The sequence below is a fragment of the Cherax quadricarinatus genome, chromosome 87 (genome assembly GCF_038502225.1).
Source record: "Cherax quadricarinatus isolate ZL_2023a chromosome 87, ASM3850222v1, whole genome shotgun sequence".
NCBI lineage: Eukaryota > Metazoa > Arthropoda > Malacostraca > Decapoda > Parastacidae > Cherax > Cherax quadricarinatus.
In genome coordinates this window covers 5,467,817-5,483,131 of record NC_091378.1, presented here as the reverse complement: position 1 = coordinate 5,483,131, position 15,315 = coordinate 5,467,817, and the positions used below count along the sequence as shown (strand labels likewise).

General features: G+C 45.8%; 1 protein-coding gene across 3 annotated transcripts in view; it reads left to right on the top strand.

Moving 5' to 3' along the window:
* LOC128703757 (cyclin-dependent kinase-like 4) overlaps positions 1–15,315 on the top strand; it is a 152,866-nt gene that overhangs the window by 115,149 nt on the left and 22,402 nt on the right. The gene's annotated exons all lie outside the window — the stretch shown is intronic.

Genomic DNA, 15,315 nt, shown 5'->3' with positions numbered 1-15,315 from the left:
CCTGAATACCCTTGTTTGCAGATGATGCATAAAGTGGGGGTAAGAGGATATAAACTTGGAAGAACGAGGACCTTGGGGTAAACATAGCACCGAGAATATCACACGATGTTCTCACAAAGAGAATAATGTTGACAGCACACGTGGTTCCAGCGGCGGACAAGAACATTAATAGTTAGTGTGCGTTATGTATCAGACGTGTGTGTGTGTGTGTGTGTGTGTGTGTGTGTGTGTGTGTGTGTGTGTGTGTGTGTGTGTGTGTGTGTGTGTGTGTGTGTGTGTGTGTGTGTGTGTGTGCATGTGTGTGTGTGTGTGTGTGTGTGTGTGTGTGTGTGTGTGTGTGTGTGTGTGTGTGTGTGTGTGTGTGTGTGTGTGTGTGTGTGTGTATGTGTGTGTGTGTGTGTGTGTGTGTGTGTGTGTGTGTGTGTGTGTGTGTGTGTGTGTGTGTGTGTGTGTGTGTGTGTGTGTGTGTGTGTGTGTTGCCCACAGGTGTGTAAGTGTGTCTCTAGGTGAGGCAGGATGAGGGAGAGATCAATACCAGCTGCTGCCATGATGGTACCATGACCAGAGATCTTACACTCGCCCCCCTCCTCCTCCTGGTGCAGGTGCGTGTCTTACCTGTCACACACATCTCTACTGCCTCCACACACAGACACACACACACACACACACACACACACACACACACACACACACACACACACACACACACACACACACAACAAAAGAACTTAAAATAGCCAAGGAAAAAACAGAACATTTATATTATAAATATTAGACAAAAAAACACAATAGCCCAGGCAAGATACCACCATATAAAACACTGGATTAGAGACTCTGTGTGAACCTACATCAAGGACCTAGAACAACATCCGATCATATTTATAACTATCCAGAGCGAGATAACACTGATATATCTTGCTGCTAAACTAAGGCTGGAAAAAAACAGATGAAAAGAGACTAGAAGAATAACTAGAAGGGGGAAACGAAAGATTCCAACAAAATAGAAATACAGATGGGATTTTTTTTCCCCCTCGCGGTTTTCCTTGGGTTTTGTAACAGAGTGATTGTGGTAAAGTAGGTGACAGGTAGACAGTGATTGTGGTAAAGTAGGTGACAGGTAGACAGTGATTGTGGTAAAGTAGGTGACAGGTAGACAGTGATTGTGGTAAAGTAGGTGACAGGTAGACAGTGATTGTGGTAAAGTAGGTGACAGGTAGACAGTGATTGTGGTAAAGTAGGTGACAGGTAGACAGTGGTTGTGGTAAAGTAGGTGACAGGTAGACAGTGATTGTGGTAAAGTAGGTGACAGGTAGACAGTGATGGTGGTAAAGTAGGTGACAGGTAGACAGTGGTTGTAGTAAAGTAGGTGACAGGTAGACAGTGATTGTGGTAAAGTAGGTGACAGGTAGACAGTGGTTGTGGTAAAGTAGGTGACAGGTAGACAGTGATTGTGGTAAAGTAGGTGACAGGTAGACAGTGATTGTGGTAAAGTAGGTGACAGGTAGACAGTGATTGTGGTAAAGTAGGTGACAGGTAGACAGTGATTGTGGTAAAGTAGGTGACAGGTAGACAGTGATGGTGGTAAAGTAGGTGACAGGTGGACAGTGATTGTGGTAAAGTAGGTGACATGTGGACAGTGATTGTGGTAAAGTAGGTGACAGGTAGACAGTGATTGTGGTAAAGTAGGTGACAGGTAGACAGTGATGGTGGTAAAGTAGGTGACAGGTAGACAGTGATGGTGGTAAAGTAGGTGACAGGTAGACAGTGATGGTGGTAAAGTAGGTGACAGGTAGACAGTGATTGTGGTAAAGTAGGTGACAGGTAGACAGTGATTGTGGTAAAGTAGGTGACAGGTAGACAGTGATGGTGGTAAAGTAGGTGACAGGTAGACAGTGATTGTGGTAAAGTAGGTGACAGGTAGACAGTGATGGTGGTAAAATAGATGACAGATAGACAGTGATGGTAGCAAAAGAAGACATGGGTAGACACCATTGTGACACATTTATCAGTAAGTGGAGGCAGCAGGTGGAGGCAGCAGATGGAGGCAGCAGATGGAGGCAGCAGGTGGAGGCAGCAAGTGGAGGCAGCAGGTGGAGGCAGCAGGTGGAGGCAGCAGATGGAGGCAGCAGGTGGAGGCAGCAAGTGGAGGCAGCAGGTGGAGGCAGCAGGTGGAGGCAGCAGATGGAGGCAGCAGGTGGAGGCAGCAAGTGGAGGCAGCAGGTGGAGGCAGCAGGTGGAGGCAGCAGATGGAGGCAGCAGGTGGAGGCAGCAAGTGAAGGCAGCAGGTGGAGGCAGCAGGTGGAGGCAGCAGATGGAGGCAGCAGGTGGAGGCAGCAAGTGGAGGCAGCAGGTGGAGGCAGCAGGTGGAGGCAGCAGATGGAGGCAGCAGGTGGAGGCAGCAGGTGGAGGCAGCAGGTGGAGGCAGCAGATGGAGGCAGCAGGTGGAGGCAGCAAGTGGAGGCAGCAGGTGGAGGCAGCAGGTGGAGGCAGCAAGTGGAGGCAGCAGGTGGAGGCAGCAGGTGGAGGCAGCAAGTGGAGGCAGCAAGTGGAGGCAGCAGGTGGAGGCAGCAGATGGAGGCAGCAAGTGGAGGCAGCAGGTGGAGGCAGAAAGTGGAGGCAGCAGATGGAGGCAGCAGGTGGAGTCAGCAGGTGAAGGCAGCAGGTGAAGGCAGCAGGAGAAGGCAGCAGGCGGTGGCAGCAGGTGGAGGCAGCAGGTAAAGACAGCAGGTGAAGGCAACAGGTGGTGGCAGCAGGTGGAGGCAGCAGGTGGAAGCAGCAGGTGAAGACAGCAGGCGCAGGCAACAGGTGGTGGCAGCAGGTGAAGACAGCAGGTGGAGGCAGCAGGTGGTGGCAACAGGTGGTGGCAGCAGGTGGAGGCAGCAGGTGGTGGCAGCAGGTGGTGACAGCAGGTGGTGGCAGCAGGTGGAGGCAGCAGGTGGTGGCAGCAGGTGGAGGCAGCAGGTGATGGCAACAGGTGGTAGCAGCAGGTGGAGGCAGCAGGTGGAGGCAGCAGGTGGTGGCAGCAGGTGGTGGCAGCAGGTGGTGGCAGCAGGTGGTGGCAACAAGTGGTGGCAGCAGGTGAAGACAGCAGGTGGAGGCAGCAGGTGGAGGCAGCAGGTGGTGGCAGCAGGTGGAGGCAGCATGTGGTGGCAGCAGGTGGAGGCAGCAGGTGGTGGCAGCAGGTGGAGGCAGCAGGTGGTGGCAGCAGGTGGTGGCAGCAGGTGGTGGTAGCAGGTGGTGGCAACAAGTGGTGGCAGCAGGTGAAGACAGCAGGTGGAGGCATCAGGTGGTGGCAGCATGTGGTGGCAGCAGGTGGTGGCAGCAGGTGGTGGCAGCAGGTGGTGGCAGCAGGTGGTGGCAGCAGGTGGTGGCAGCAGGTGGTGGCAGCAGGTGGTGGCAGCAGGTGGAGGCAGCAGGTGAAGGCAGCAGGTGAAGACAGCAGGTGAAGGCAGCAGGTGGTGGCAGCAGGTGGTGGCAGCAGGTGGAGGCAGCAGGTGGTGGCAGCAGGTGGTGGCAGCAGGTGGTGGCAGCAGGTGGAGGCAGCAGGTGAAGGCAGCAGGTGGTGGCAGCAGGTGAAGACAGCAGGTGAAGGCAGCAGGTGGTGGCAGCAGGTGGTGGCAGCAGGTGGAGGCAGCAGGTGGTGGCAGCAGGTGGTGGCAGCAGGTGGTGGCAGCAGGTGAAGACAGCAGGTGAAGGCAGCAGGTGGTGGCAGCAGGTGAAGACAGCAGGTGGAGGCAGCAGGTGGTGGCAGCAGGTGGTGGCAGCAGGTGAAGGCAGCAGGTGGTGGCAGCAGGTGGTGGCAGCAGGTGGTGGCAGCAGGTGGCGTGCATCTAACTCGCTAGATAACATTGTCCACATCACCATCAGTGTTATCATCGTCAGGAAGAACCTACAACCATTCCATCTATATAGTATAATGACTTACAGCAAGTTGTTCTTAATAAAAGGAGAATCACACACGCACACGTGTGTGTATGTGTGTGTGTGTGTGTGTGTGTGTGTGTGTGTGTGTGTGAGGGGATGGGGTTGCAACCTTCTCAGGATGGACAAATCCTCTGGTCTACCTCTTGTCAATCCCATTCCCATAACTCATCATCTGCTGGGGTTGGATTCCAATAGCCACTTGTTGCACCTCTTCTGTAGTTTCTTCAAGACATGTGTAACGTCTTAAAGGTGTTCCATCCGTACTGTGCTGGTCATCGTTAGTCTTGTGCGTCTGTCTTCGTGTCTGGTGATGCGGTCCAGTGTCCTGTGTCAGGCGAAAATGCTATTAACTTTTTACCTTGTATGATGTGTGTGTGTGTGTGTGTGTGTGTGTGTGAGTGTGTGTGTGTGTGTGTGTGTGTGTGTGTGTGTGTGTGTGTGTGTGTGTGTGATTAAGGACAGTAGTTACAGTGTTATTAACTAGAGTGAACGCTAGCAATTACCATTAAGACTGAACGGACGGACGTACACACACACACACACACACATTTAAGATAAAGCAGGGTGAGTGAACCTAGTAGCTACCAGCGAAGAGGCCGGGCCAGGAGCTGAGTCTCGACCCCTGCAACCACAAATAGGTGAGTACAAAAATGTGCAAGCCTTCAGGAGCAACGAATCGACTCCAGCAACCACAACTAGGTAAGCACATACCAGTAAACACAGACAACACTAACCTAACTGTCGACCTCTAATGTAAAATAGGCATACAGAAATAGGTAATGCCACACATGTAATAGGCAATTATTGACCATGACCTGAATAGTGCCAGGCATGAACCACTGACCCCTAATCTGATGCCATTAAAGGTACATTACCTCCTAGTAGTGAACCTCCTAGTAGTGACATTCCTAGTAATGACCCTCCTAGTAATGACCCTCCTAGTAGTGACCTAGTAGTAATGACCCTACTAGTAATGACCCTCCTAGTAGCGACCCTCCTAGTAGTGACCCGCCTACTAGTGACCCTACTAGTAACGACCCTACTAGTAGCGACACTCCTAATAGTGATCCGCCTACTAGTGACCCTACTAGTAATGACCCTACTAGTAGCGACACTCCTAGTAGTGACCCGCCTTCTAGTGACCCTACTAGTAATGACCCTACTAGTAGCGACACTCCTAGTAGTGACCCTGGGTGCCAAGGTTAAGAGTGCCTAGCGTGTGTAATGTGTAGTAAGGGGAGACCTTGCCTGCACATTCCCTCCTCATACGCAACAGTGTATGCAACACAAGCAGCAACATATGCAACAATAAACGCAAGAACATACGCAACAAATGCAACAACACATGCAACAACATACGCAAGAACATACGTTCAGAGGAAGCGTTTTTGTCCGAGCAAATACATTCACTCAGAACGTATTTGCTCGGATTTAATCCTCTTCTCTATAATATTGCAAGCTCCTGATGATGTGTTGATTGCAACACGAAAGGCCTATAACTATCATTCAACTCCTCCCACGGTTGTTTTGCATTATATATATATATATATATATATATATATATATATATATATATATATATATATATATATATATATATATATATATATATATATATATATATATATGGTTTGTGTGCGTGTATACAAAGGAGATCAGTGTGTGCGTATACATGTGGTTGCAGGGGTAGAGTCACAGCTCCTGGCCCCACCTCTTCGCTGGTCACTAATAGGTCCACTCTTTGATCCATGTGCCTTATGTACATACATATATATACTGTACACATATGTGTGTGTGTGTGTGTTTGCAGAGATCGAGTCACAGCGCCTGGGCCCTCCTCGTAATTGCTATTGATCAAATTTAAAGATGTCTGATTTCAGAGCGTGATCGTACCTGCTCTTGAAGCTGTGTACAGAGTTTGCCCCGTCAAAATCTTTATTTAGTGTCTTCTTTCTACCTATTATCACCCGTTCTGTCTCCCACAACACCAGTTTTCCCTCCCAAACCACCCGTTTTCTCTCCCACAACACCCATTTTCTCTCCCACAACACCCATTTTCTCTCCCACAACACCCATTTTCTCTCTCCTCTTTAGGTGGAACTATTTTGTTCTCAGAAAAGGCATCGTTATTATGGTGGCAGTGTTTACATGGAAGGAGGGTGCGTGTGTAGGGCCAAGGTTGTCTTTGTTTAACATATGTGAGCATATTTCATGAACAATGTTGCAGGCTCACAACATTCAATAAGGTGCTTACGACGTGCAATATGGTGCTCAGAACTTGCAATAAGGTGCTCAGAAGTGCAGTAAAGCTAAGAACTTGCAATAAGCTCAGAACTTGCAATGAGGTGCTTAGAACGTGCAATAAGGTGCTTAGAGCTTGCAATAAGGTGTTTAGAACTTGCAATAAGGTGCTCAGATTGTGTAATAAGTTGCTCAGAACGTGCAATAAGGCTCCCTTATTTAAGGGTAGCAGGTAACAAAGTGAGGTTCAGCTGTCTACTATGACTTCGGTTGACTAGACTTGTAAGTTGTTGGAATATCTGACAAGGTTTTTGTGATGTGGGTCGAGTACCTGGGATCAACACACACTTATTGGTAGACACTCTCGACTAGTCAACTGGCAGACACTCCACTATTCAGCTGGTAGACACTCTTAACCAGTCAACTGACACACTCTCAACCAGTCAACTGGTAGACACTGTCCAACAGTTAACTGGTAGTCACTCTCCACTAGTCAACCGGCAGTTAGGATGGAGCAGTATTTTGGGGCCCCTACTGTTCTGTCAGGCTGTCCAGTTCAAATCAGTCGACTTGCCACCACTCCCACCAAACTGGCTGACATTAACACTGGTTATAGACCGGGCTGCAGGGGCGTTGACCCCCGAAACACTCTCCAGGTACACACCTCCAGGTACACATCTCCAGGTACACACCCTCCAGGTACACACCCTCCAGGTACACACCCTCCAGGTACACACCCTCCAGGTACACACCCTCCACGTACACACCCTCCACGTACACACCCTCCACGTACACACCCTCCACGTACACACCCTCCTGGTATATCCACTTGTATAACTGGTATAACTGGTATTATAACTGTCTTTCCTGCCTTCCTCGTTATCACTATTTTACTGATTATTCAGCTCTGTAAATACTGTATATACCTCGGTGAAGGGATATACCAGGGGAGGAAAAACTGCCATCTTGTGTCTGCCGTTGATTGCTGGAGTTGGTTCGTATCCTGAGACGTGTTGATTCACTTATGCACTCGTTGATTCACTTATGCACTCGTTGATTCACTTATGCACTCGTTGATTCACTTATGCACTCGTTGATTCACTTATGCACTCGTTGATTCACTTATGCACTCGTTGATTCACTCATACACTCGTTGATTCACTCATACACTCGTTGATTCACTTATGCACTCGTTGATTCACTTATGCACTCGTTGATTCACTCATACACTCGTTGATTCACTTATGCACTCGTTGATTCACTCATACACTCGTTGATTCACTCATACACTCGTTGATTCACTTATGCACTCGTTGATTCACTTATGCACTCGTTGATTCACTTATGCACTCGTTGATTCACTTATGCACTCGTTGATTCACTTATGCACTCGTTGATTCACTTATGCACTCGTTGATTCACTTATGCACTCGTTGATTCACTCATACACTCGTTGATTCACTTATGCACTCGTTGATTCACTTATGCACTCGTTGATTCACTCATACACTCGTTGATTCACTTATGCACTCGTTGATTCACTTATGCACTCGTTGATTCACTTATGCACTCGTTGATTCACTTATGCACTCGTTGATTCACTTATGCACTCGTTGATTCACTCATACACTCGTTGATTCACTTATGCACTCGTTGATTCACTTATGCACTCGTTGATTCACTTATGCACTCGTTGATTCACTTATGCACTCGTTGATTCACTTATGCACTCGTTGATTCACTCATACACTCGTTGATTCACTTATGCACTCGTTGATTCACTCATACACTCGTTGATTCACTCATACACTCGTTGATTCACTCATACACTCGTTGATTCACTTATGCACTCGTTGATTCACTTATGCACTCGTTGATTCACTCATACACTCGTTGATTCACTCATACACTCGTTGATTCACTCATACACTCGTTGATTCACTTATGCACTCGTTGATTCACTTATGCACTCGTTGATTCACTTATGCACTCGTTGATTCACTTATGCACTCGTTGATTCACTTATGCACTCGTTGATTCACTCATACACTCGTTGATTCACTTATGCACTCGTTGATTCACTCATACACTCGTTGATTCACTCATACACTCGTTGATTCACTCATACACTCGTTGATTCACTCATACACTCGTTGATTCACTTATGCACTCGTTGATTCACTTATGCACTCGTTGATTCACTCATACACTCGTTGATTCACTCATACACTCGTTGATTCACTTATGCACTCGTTGATTCACTTATGCACTCGTTGATTCACTCATACACTCGTTGATTCACTCATACACTCGTTGATTCACTCATACACTCGTTGATTCACTTATGCACTCGTTGATTCACTTATGCACTCGTTGATTCACTTATGCACTCGTTGATTCACTTATGCACTCGTTGATTCACTTATGCACTCGTTGATTCACTCATACACTCGTTGATTCACTCATACACTCGTTGATTCACTCATACACTCGTTGATTCACTTATGCACTCGTTGATTCACTTATGCACTCGTTGATTCACTTATGCACTCGTTGATTCACTCATACACTCGTTGATTCACTCATACACTCGTTGATTCACTTATGCACTCGTTGATTCACTTATGCACTCGTTGATTCACTCATACACTCGTTGATTCACTCATACACTCGTTGATTCACTTATGCACTCGTTGATTCACTCATACACTCGTTGATTCACTTATGCACTCGTTGATTCACTTATGCACTCGTTGATTCACTTATGCACTCGTTGATTCACTCATACACTCGTTGATTCACTTATGCACTCGTTGATTCACTTATGCACTCGTTGATTCACTCATACACTCGTTGATTCACTTATGCACTCGTTGATTCACTTATGCACTCGTTGATTCACTTATGCACTCGTTGATTCACTTATGCACTCGTTGATTCACTTATGCACTCGTTGATTCACTCATACACTCGTTGATTCACTCATACACTCGTTGATTCACTCATACACTCGTTGATTCACTTATGCACTCGTTGATTCACTTATGCACTCGTTGATTCACTTATGCACTCGTTGATTCACTCATACACTCGTTGATTCACTCATACACTCGTTGATTCACTCATACACTCGTTGATTCACTTATGCACTCGTTGATTCACTTATGCACTCGTTGATTCACTTATGCACTCGTTGATTCACTTATGCACTCGTTGATTCACTTATACACTCGTTGATTCACTCATACACTCGTTGATTCACTCATACACTCGTTGATTCACTCATACACTCGTTGATTCACTTATGCACTCGTTGATTCACTTATACACTCATTAATTAACTCATACACTCATGAAACTACTCACAGACTCACTCCAACATTCAGTAATGCACTCTTCCTTCCATTTATCTACCTTATTTGTCTACCTTATTTATGTATCATATTTGTCTATCTTATTTATCTCTATATAATGTTTATCTATGTTATAAGTTATTTATATCTTATTTAAACGTTGTTGACTGTTACCTGAGTTAGTGTGTGTGTGTAGATAGGGTGGGCTGGGTGAGGGTGGGTTGCTGAGGGTGGGCTGGGTGAGGGTGGGCTGGGTGGGGGTGGGCTGGGTGAGGGTGGGCTGGGTGAATACTTAATTATTTTGTCTAATCGACTTCAGAATACAATAGAAATTATGTTTGAAAGGTCAAAGGAACATCACCACCAGCACTACTACGACTACTAGCAGTACTACTAGTACCACTACTACTACCACCACTACTACTACCACTACCATTACTACTACCACCACTACCATTACTACTACCACTACCACCACTACTACTACTACTACCACTACCACTATCACTACTACCACCACCACCACTACTACTACTACTACTACTACTACCACTACCACTACCACTATCACTACTACCACCACCACCACTACTACTACTACTACTACTACTACCACTACCACTATCACTACTACCACCACCACCACTACTACTACTACTACTACTACTACCACTACCACTATCACTACTACCACCACCACCACTACTACTACTAACTACCACTACTACCACTACCACAATGTAAATTAATTTTTTATGATCGAGACTAAAATATGGTTAATTAAAAAAATCTGATATCCTAACACCACAAGACTTTGAAATAGCAAGAAACTCCTTTCACGTGCCTTAAGTATTCTCTGGAGAGGGAGCATGGACACGGGTCATCTCACACTCACTAAAAACAACAGACGTAGCCCAACTCTACAAAGGTGGCAGTAAAGCAATTGGCAAGAATCACAGAGCGATGGCACTAACGTCCCACATTATAAAAATCTTTGAAATTGTTCTAAGAAGCAAGATGCCATCGACTTAGATACCCATCAGTTGCACAATCCTGGGCAACATGGGTTCAGAGCAGGTCACTCCTGCCTCTCACAACTACTGGACTACTATGACATGGTCTTGGATGGTCACTCCTGCCTCTCACAACTACTGGACCACTATGACATGGTCTTGGATGGTCACTCCTGCCTCTCACAACTACTGGACCACTATGACATGGTCTTGGATGGTCACTCCTGCCTCTCACAACTACTGGACTACTATGACATGGTCTTGGATGGTCACTCCTGCCTCTCACAACTACTGGACTACTATGACATGGTCTTGGATGGTCACTCCTGCCTCTCACAACTACTGGACCACTATGACATGGTCTTGGATGGTCACTCCTGCCTCTCACAACTACTGGACCACTATGACATGGTCTTGGATGGTCACTCCTGCCTCTCACAACTACTGGACTACTATGACATGGTCTTGGATGGTCACTCCTGCCTCTCACAACTACTGGACCACTATGACATGGTATTGGTTGGTCACTCCTGCCTCTCACAACTACTGGACCACTATGACATGGTCTTGGATGGTCACTCCTGCCTCTCACAACTACTGGACTACTATGACATGGTCTTGGATGGTCACTCCTGCCTCTCACAACTACTGGACTACTATGACATGGTCTTGGATGGTCACTCCTGCCTCTCATAACTACTGGACCACTATGACATGGTCTTGGATGGTCACTCCTGCCTCTCACAACTACTGGACCACTATGACATGGTCTTGGATGGTCACTCCTACCTCTCACAACTACTGGACCACTATGACATGGTCTTGGATGGTCACTCCTGCCTCTCACAACTACTGGACCACTATGACATGGTCTTGGATGGTCACTCCTGCCTCTTACAACTACTGGACCACTATGACATGGTCTTGGATGGTCACTCCTGCCTCTCACAACTACTGGACCACTATGACATGGTCTTGGATGGTCACTCCTGCCTCTTACAACTACTGGACCACTATGACATGGTCTTGGATGCACTGGAGGACAGAGTACAGACGTAGTTTACACACACTTTGTGAAACCCTACGACAACTGCGACCATGGTGTAATAACACACAAAATCCGTGATAAAGGAATAACAGGAAAACTTGGTAGATGGATCTATAACTTCCTAACAAACAGAAAACAGAGTAATAGTAAACAGAGTAAAGTCTGAGGCACCTACAGTGAAAAGTTCTATTCCACCACTACTACCACAACCACCACTACCACTGCATTTGTGGTCACAGTGGTGCCTATGCTAAGACTACTACCACAACCACCACTACCACTACCTTTGATATACCTTTCATGAATTTCGAGAGTTTTTATACTCCCGATTCCCGGCCATGGGTCAAGTTCAGCACCAACAGCCTGGTCAACCATGCTGTTCCTGCTGGTGGCCCACTGACCCACATATTCATCACAGCCTGGTTGATGTGGCACCTGGTGAAGATACTTGTCCAGTTCTTCTTGAAGACTTCTACACTTGTTCCAGCAGTGTTTCTGATATCTTCTGGTGAGATGTTGAATAATCTGGGACCACGGATGTTGATACAGTGTTCCCTTATTGTGCTCACTGCACCCCTGTTCTTTACTGGGCTTATCTTACACGTCCTCCCACTACTATCTCTACCACTACTACCGCCACTACTACCACTACTACTAACACTACCACCACTCCTCCCATCACCACCACCATCTGACAACAATACCAATAACAATTACTGGTACTATTCTACAACTACTACTGTCACAACCGCTACTATTACTACAACTACAAACGCTACTTCACCTACAACAACTCCAGTTACAATAACCACTACTACCACCATCATTGCTTCCTCCACTACAGCTACAGTAACTACCACAACAACAACTACGTCAACAATACTACAACAAAGGCAACAACTATCGCACCATCACAACAACTACCACAACTACCACAACATCCTCACTCTCGTAACCTTGACTGACCTCTCACCTTCACTAAGTGACCTTTGACCTTACAATAATAATCTCCTCCTGACCTGAAGACGATCCACCGGCTAAACGGAAAACGAACGCTCGTTAATTTCAGTCGTTAAATTACGGCTAAAACAGCATAATTACGGACTTCGGATACCGGTAATTTTCCTACGATGGTTATTCTCTCTAATCCGAAATTATCATCGTCCGGTTCTCTCTTATCCGGAATCATTCGTGTTTATGTATTCCGTTTTAAATCCGGATATCGCATGTATTTTTTCCCCTCGTATCCGGAGGATTTATGCGGATTTTGGAGAAAATCTGCATGGGTAATTCAGTAACATATGTTATGCTGTTAGAATTCTTATTGTTAGATTCTAACACAGGTGTTAGGTTCTGTTGTCTGTGTTTATGTGTTTCATAAGCATGTATCCTGGGGATACCTGTATGTATGTATCCTTGTATGTAATCACGTTTCCCCTGGCGTGTGCGTGTGCGTGTGCGTGGCTCGTTCATCATGTACGTGAAATTGTGTGTGTGTTGGGTTAGTTTTGTCCCTAGTAACTCTCTATTGATGTCTCATTTATCTCCCCTCTCCTCTATCCCCTCTCTCCCCTCTCCCCACTCCCCTCTCTCCCCTCTCCCCTCTCCTTTCTCCCCTCTCCCCTCTCTCCCCTCTCCCCTCTCCTTTCTCCCCTCTCGTCTCTCCCCTCCCTCTTCCCTCTCTTCCCTTCCTGCTCCCTTCTTTTACTCATCCCTTCCCTGTCTGTGCTCTGTTAAGAGTCTTATCAGGGAAATAACTTGACAGAGCTCTACACAGAGTGAAACATAACTTGACAGAGCTCTACACAGAGTGAAACATAACTTGACAGAGCTCTACACAGAGTGAAACATAACTTGATAAAGCTCTACACAGAGTGAAACTTAACTTGATGAAGCTCTACACAGAGTGAAACATAACTTGATAAAGCTCTACACAGAGTGAAACTTAACTTGATGAAGCTCTACACAGAGTGAAACATAACTTGATAGAGCTCTACACAGAGTGAAACATAACTTGACAGAGCTCTACACAGAGTGAAACATAACTTGATAAAGCTCTACACAGAGTGAAACAACTTGATAAAACTCTACACAGAGTGAAACTTAACTTGATGAAGCTCTACACAGAGTGAAACATAACTTGATAGAGCTCTACACAGAGTGAAACATAACTTGACAGAGCTCTACACAGAGTGAAACATAACTTGATAAAGCTCTACACAGAGTGAAACTTAACTTGATGAAGCTCTACACAGAGTGAAACATAACTTGATAAAGCTCTACACAGAGTGAAACTTAACTTGATGAAGCTCTACACAGAGTGAAACATAACTTGATAGAGCTCTACACAGAGTGAAACATAACTTGACAGAGCTCTACACAGAGTGAAACATAACTTGATAAAGCTCTACACAGAGTGAAACAACTTGATAAAACTCTACACAGAGTGAAACTTAACTTGATGAAGCTCTACACAGAGTGAAACATAACTTGATAAAGCTCTACACAGAGTGAAACTTAACTTGATGAAGCTCTACACAGAGTGAAACATAACTTGATAAAGCTCTACACAGAGTGAAACTTAACTTGATAAAACTCTACACAGAGTGAAACATAACTTGATAAAGCTCTACACAGAGTGAAACTTAACTTGATAAAACTCTACACAGAGTGAAACTTAACTTGATAAAACTCTACACAGAGTGAAACTTAACTTGATAAAACTCTACACAGAGTGAAACTTAACTTGATAAAACTCTACACAGAGTGAAACTTAACTTGATAAAACTCTACACAGAGTGAAACTTAACTTGATAAAACTCTACACAGAGTGAAACTTAACTTGATAAAACTCTACACTTGCCCTGATCCACAACAACAGACAAGTAAGAAACAGGTCCTGTGATGGAAATAATGAAGACAGAGACAGAGAGAGAGAGAGAGAGAGAGAGAGAGAGACAGAGAGACAGAGAGACAGAGACAGAGACTGAGAGAGCCAGAGAGAGACAGAGAGAGACAGAGAGAGACAGAGAGAGATAGAGAGAGACAGAGAGAGATAGAGAGAGATAGAGAGAGATAGAGAGAGATAGAGAGACAGAGAGAGACAGAGAGAGAGAGAGAGACAGAGAGACAGAGACAGAGACTGAGAGAGACAGAGAGAGACAGAGAGAGACAGAGAGACAGAGACAGAGACAGAGACTGAGAGAGACAGAGAGAGACAGAGAGAGACAGAGAGAGATAGAGAGAGACAGAGAGAGATAGAGAGAGATAGAGAGACAGAGAGAGACAGAGAGAGAGAGAGAGAGAGAGAGAGAGAGAGAGAGAGAGAGAGAGAGAGAGAGAGAGAGAGAGAGAGAGAGAGAGAGAGAGAGAGAGAGAGACAGAGAGAGAGAGAGAGACAGAGAGAGACAGAGAGAGATAGAGAGAGACAGAGAGAGAGAGAGAGACAGAGAGACATAGAGAGACAGAGAGAGACAGAGAGAGACAGAGAGAGAGAGAGAGACAGAGAGAGACAGAGAGAGACAGAGAGAGAGAGAGAGACAGAGAGAGACAGAGAGAGAGAGAGAGAGAGATCAAAATTACAGATTTATACCTGTGAAATATTTACAATGCAGGATAGTAAATAAGAGGATAATAATAATGTATACAGAACTCCAGGATGGATGAATGACGTGAATAGAATAAGTCAAAATCCTATCTACTGAACGTCACTCAGCAAGGCTGCTATTATCAACCC